Genomic DNA, 6571 nt, shown 5'->3' on the forward strand with positions numbered 1-6571 from the left:
AAATATATATGCTGGAAACACTGTTATGTATGTTGACAAAGCTGTATTAATTATTCATCATATCTGTCAAACTGTTAATGCAGATCGGAGAATTCGTAGATATAAAGATGAGGATTAAAGACGTCAAGCGTTTTTTTTTGTTTTTTTTTGGCAGGCTATTTTTTCACTGAGAGACAAATAAAAAATGTGGAGTATGTTGTGATTTATTGTGCTTGAATTTATTGAAAAGGGAAAGATACAGGGACATATGAGCTAAAATTAATATTCTGTACCAGGAATCCAGTTCAGGCTAAAATAATTTGGATTACATGTGTTGCAAAGCCATGGCTGAACAATTTACATTTTTCTTAATTGAATATAAAACATAACGAGTAGACCTATAAACACTGGTACAGAGCTACAAAGCAGTTACATTGTGGCTGTTGGTATGTGGTAATTTTTTTTACTTGGTTTAAAAAAGATGAATGTCACATATTTGGAAAATATTAGTTTGACAAGAAGATTGATATTGCACGTCTGTTTGCTAAATATGATGCTACCACCAGCAGAACGATATCTTAGCTTGATATAAAGATAGGAAAAAGGGAAACAGCAACCTGGTTTGTAAACACCATGATGTAGGCTCGTAGTGCTTCAGTCTTTGCTGGTTACCTGGCAACCTCACAGTGGCAACAAGACTCCAGGAAGACACTTTAGGTGGTTGCCAAAATAAAATAAATAAATATTAGTGGCTCAAGAGGTAGAGCAGGTCAACCAATAATCCCAGCGTTGGAAATTTGACCCCCCAGCCGCTCCTGTCCACATGTCAAAAATGTCCTTGTGCAAGACACTTAACCCCAGACATCGGTGCATATGCTCATGTTAAAGGAGGGAGGGTGTATAATGGCCTGCGTGAGAGGCTTTCTACAAAAGCGCTAAATAAATGTAACCATTTGCCATTAAAGTGTTGTAAATTTAAAAAAAGAAGCAATACATGGACTCATTTGTGGTAATCAACAAATAACTTTTTAAATGACGTTATATTCTTTTTAATTTTTTGGTCTAGAGCAATAATTCTCAAACTACAGCATTGCACATGGCCAGCAGAGAAAACAAGAGTACATGCAATGAATCTGATTGCATACATCACACATGGGGTGTATTCAGACAGCAAACTGACCTATAGAGTAAAAGATGGAGAGAGTTTTGACGGGGAAGTAGACCAAAATGGCTGAAGCTAAATTTAACAAACACATCGGTAAGAGCATACAGTAGCTTGCTCTTGTTGTCCAGCAGGAGATACATGTATTTATAGTTTATTTTATGTTCTAAAAGATTTTGCCAATGAATTTCAACTTGGATCATTTTGCTACTAGTGTTTTCTTTATTGTTAATTATTTTAGTTAATATGCAAGGTTGGTGTATTATTATTATTATTATTATTATTATTAGTATTATACCAATCGATAGTATAATACATGACTGTAATCACCATTGCAACAACTTACAAGTTAAGTTATTCTAAGTTATTCAATAGTTGTTTTTTACTTGTTTGAAATGATTGCAAGTCAGAAGTAGAAGACCAAAGTGATATAAAAGCGTAATTTCAACATGTTACAAGCACATGTGATATCTAATGTTTTCATTTCAGCACTGATTGTGTAAACACTATTTTTCTAGGCCATAGGAGTCTTCAGCTTGTTTGGGATTTCTATAGGCCATCAGGGAGTCCACCAGGGGCTTGACAAATCCTGATTCCAGATACACAGAGACCAACACACGCACACACACACACACACACGCACACACACACACACGCACACACACGCAGCTCCAGTATGAGACAAGTTGCTCTGTCAGTGCACCTAGGGGGTAGCTTTCGCCAGCAGCTGCCAGTCCCCAAATCCACTGACTGATCCAGTGCCCAGACCGTCAGGCTCTTCCCTGCCACCGCACAATCTTTCAACCTTCACTAGCTGCTGCGAAGCCTCCAGTGCTACACGCTGTGTCTGCAACACAGCCCAAGGGTGAATTGAAAAAGAAGGACTGTGCACACAAAAGCTTTTAATGTGGCTCGAGAGATCGAACCCAAAGGTAGAATAAGTGACAGAGACGGCATTTAATCAAGCTATTTGATCATCAAAGCATGAGGGATCCACATTTTGGCACCTGAAGCTTCTTCGGAAAGATCTCTTTTGTTGTTGAAGTCTAGCTAGTCGAGCATCTAAACAATGCTAATTGCTAGGAAATATTGTTTTTGAGTTTGTGTCAGAAGGTTGGAACAAACAGTTTTCTTTCTGCTGTCTCCCTGTTAAAGGGAAATGTCTGCAGGATTGAGGGTGCTGACATGTTGAGGTTCAGAGAGTGCTCAAAACCAAAAGCCTTCTCTGTCACTGTGACTACTGATTCCAGACAGATAAAAGAAACCAGCTAGCTAAATTGATTTGTACCTGCTGATATTCTCATTCGTATATTTTGAATATACTGTAATTATCTTGACTATTTAAATAGAGGGCAAATGTTTCCTCTGGTGACTTGCAATCCATTATTGCCTGCCTAATTGGCTTGGCAAGCCTCGCCCACTTTTTCCCTTGCTTGTTCACTCAAAGATTAAAATCCAGCAGTGATTTTTTTTTTTTAATATGAAATGAAAGAAAGTGCAGTAAAATTGATTAGTCAGAGCTGAAAATATCTCCGGCACGGCTTTGCACGGCACACAAAGTGCATCAATGAATGTTGTCCCTGATGGACATGACAAAGTTGATCCAATTCTTATCACAAAAATCTTAGGTCACGGAGTTATTTTTATTTAAAAACATGTCCTGGCATGGTTTTCTCACACAGGTCATATGCAGTTTTGTTTATAAAACAGCTTTGGAATTTGTGCAGTGACGGTGTATATGCAGAAAATAGTCCCAGTCATTGTATGTTTAGATAAATGGCTGTTAAAAAAAGAGCCTGCCGGCTTATAAAGAGCCACATGACCTCACATCTACTTTTTTCACCTGTTGTTGTTTTCTACCCTGAAGGGCTTCTGTGAAGTGGCAGTTAGTGGTGCTCATTTTAGACTTCGTGGAAGCTCTTTAGAGTAGTGCTCACAGACAAAAAGTAGAGCTTTGCACTTGATTGGAACAATTCTCATCTAATAGTCTTGCTTTTCTATTGTCTTGGTTTTCAGGGTTTGGAGAGAATGGATATGTCATGATGCCTTTCTTAAACCATTTGATGTTATTATCTTTGGGTTTCAGCTTTTTATGATATAGTACCACTGTCATGTGTTCCCTAACTTTGTTCTGCAGCTATCTTAGCCCAGACATTCTCCATTAAAGATTCCCTGCTTGAGTAATAATTCAATATTCTTCAGACTGTCCTTGCCGCAAAAATGAACCCATAGGTTGTTTGTACATGCAGCTTTTTACGACCCATATTTATGTTTATTGTGGCTGCGATCTCTAGTGGTCTAAGCAATGGACGGAGTCAGGTGGCATAGTATAGAGCGGTAAAATCAGCGTAAGGAGGTTTGACTGGATGGATGGGTCAATTAAACACAGGACTTAAACCCAGGAGACCACTTCATGCACAATGTGAAACCAAAAGTCAACATTCAATTATTTACATACGCATGTTTATAAGTAACTACATTAAACTACATCAGGTACGTAACTGAAGTTGCGTAACAAACGCATACTTATACTTATTTTTATCTTTTCCTAAACCTAACCAAGTAGTTTGTTGCCTAACCAAACTGTGACCGTTTCCAACTTAACCGTCTGTTTAAACCTGTCACCATTACGTTTAGGCAAGAGGACATGTTGATCTCCTGGACCCTAATTGAGGAAATGCTCCTGTGGGTTGTAGGAACACCTATGATGCTGAATGTATTGGAACACTTGTTCTGACAAAAATGCTTATTAGCTTTCTAGCAAAGGTCAGAGGAGAATATTTTGTACCAGGGATTCTCATGTCTGTATGGTTAATGTGAAGCACCAGAAGGCGCTTAGCTTAGCATAAAGACTGGGGACAGGGGAAAACAGCTAGCCTGGCTCTGTCCAAAGGGTAACAAACCCTAAACCCCCTAACCCTAACCTCTTAGGTTCCCAAATTAACATAACATATGTAGCTAAGCGTAAATTCATTCAGGAAGACCTAACTTTTAATTGATTCACTCCAAAATCAATTCAGCTGTTAGCCAAATAAATGTATATTTTATCATGCTGTGTATAACTGTCACATACCTGCAACTAGTCTCTTCTGATTGAAATGTACCTCAGTGTAAATCCTTTCAGGAAGACCTCACTCTCAATCAATGCTCTACCTAAATCAAATCAGCTGTTTGAGGCGTTCACCTTCCTGCTAAACCAATCAGAATTGTACACAAATGGCAAAAGCCAATCACAGCCTAACAACCCTGCTTTAAATAATCTGCAGCTGCAAACATGTCTCTCCTGATCATTGCCTCAATCTGTCTATTTTGTTTCTGTTTTTAATGTGTGTATAGATTTGTGTGTATAAACTGCTTGTTTTGTGATTTGTTTTGTATGGGTAAGCGCATGGTGAGCATTGATGATCCAAAGCAAAAATCCTTACAAATTAAAACCTATACATTAATGGATGTAGCTTGCTAATGATTGTAGATTTGTGACAGAATGATTAACTGCTACTTTGTTCAGTTGAAGTTACAAAAGCATACTTTGTTGCCTGTGCATGAAGCCCTGAAGTGCACACATAACCTTAAAAGCCCTCATGTCTCGCTGACTACAGTCAAATGAATGGACTTGACTTGGTTATGGTTCAGTGCTTTTGTTCCTCTGCGCAGGAAGCTAATAAGTCAATCCAATGCACTCACTGATACAGTGAGTATGCACTTATTGCATTGTCAGCAGCTCCAATCATTAAAGCCCCTGGTTAGGTTTGCATGTTACCGATTCAACATTTTTAAATTACCTCCCTCGCGCAGGCTCAAGCCAAGTCATGGTGAAAAAAAAAGGCAAGGGCTCCCTGTGCAACCCCTCGTCCTGCTTTGACCATCAATCATGGTTGTCAGAGCAGCTGTGCTCTCGCTCTTTGGTGGGAACTCGCACCAGAGCTCTACATCATCCGGAGCCGTGATGAATGCACAGGCGTTAGCTCTGGAGCTTTTGATAAGAGGCTGTGCCATCGACGGGTAGCATCATGACAAAAAAAACAAACAACAGGGATACCAAGTGTCATGATGGGGTTGATGCAAAAAAAAAAAAATGTACACAGCTGCAATTATATCGTAATTACTATTAGCTTGAAATGTATTATACAACAATTGAAAGGTCCCTTGATGTTGAATCATTTGTTCATCAATGACAGCAGGCCAGGAAGATTTCTGTCCGACTCGATCCCAACTTGCTGTGGTGTCATGACATCAGCAACACTAAGATTGTGACATGAGAGCTGGGCATCCCAGTTGTTGCCCACTGACTGCAAGAGCTCAGTGTATGATGGGAGCACCCAGCTGGAACCTATCTAGGAGCTCAGTGGCTCAGATGTGTAACCAACAATGTTATATTTTATAATTACAGAGCCCTTCATTTTGATTAATCAAAGTTCTTACTTTAACAAATCATTCTGTCAGAATAACTGTTGTGTGGTTGATAACTGCAAATATTCTAGATACAATAATTGAACTGTACTGATATTTGCTTTTTGTGATGTGTAATGTTGGGCGTAGAACTTTTAGGAAAACTCTCAAATTAACATCTATGCAAACATATTTAACCCTAAGCATCTCGTTATGCCTGACAAATCATGTCTTGTGTTGGCAATGTGTGCATTTCCTCTTCCCATGTGTGTAACTCAGATATTATTGATATTTATTTATATATGTTAATATAGCTGTCAAATTGAATACAGCTATTATGTCTGTATTGCTTGTATGATAGCTGCATTCAATGTGACACTGCAAGGGCCGAATCCATTTAGTGCCATGATTGGTGGAGTGACACAATCGCATAGCAATAGAACGCTTTCACTTTTCCATCCCATCCGTCCTTAGTTGTCTCATTAGCCTTCATTCCATTACTGGGCCAAATGGTGCTTCCAGGGTTTAGTCATTGTTTATGTAAAGCAATTTCTCACTGAGAAAGTTCCTGTACTGTAATTCCTCACTGCATCTTGTTATCAACAGAGAAGACGTGCCCGTTGGATTTTACTGTTAAACCAAAGTAGTTTTCTAATTCCACATAATCAGCATTTTGAAAGGATCCTGGCCCCTGAAGACCTGTTCTAGACCTGCTGGGTTAGGACGGAAATTGCACGCAGCACCAATTGGCCCCTGGACACACAAGCTAGACGAGACCTCACAAGTTAATCATAGCGCAATGCGTGTCAGGATCTCTGCCGACAAAAGAATTTGCCTTTTATTATGGAAGACAGTCAAAGAATTTCAATGCACGTCCTGCTTGTAAGAGTTAGAAAAGTAATAATGCAAGATAGTTGAGGCCTTTAGAGTTACTGTAACGCCGTCATCATGAATAAACAACATATTGTTACACAATGCCACTACTGACCTTATAAAAAAATCAGGTCCAAATCTGATAGGATTATGATTTTTTTTTTTTTT

The sequence above is a fragment of the Etheostoma spectabile genome, chromosome 24 (genome assembly GCF_008692095.1).
Source record: "Etheostoma spectabile isolate EspeVRDwgs_2016 chromosome 24, UIUC_Espe_1.0, whole genome shotgun sequence".
Taxonomy (NCBI): domain Eukaryota; kingdom Metazoa; phylum Chordata; class Actinopteri; order Perciformes; family Percidae; genus Etheostoma; species Etheostoma spectabile.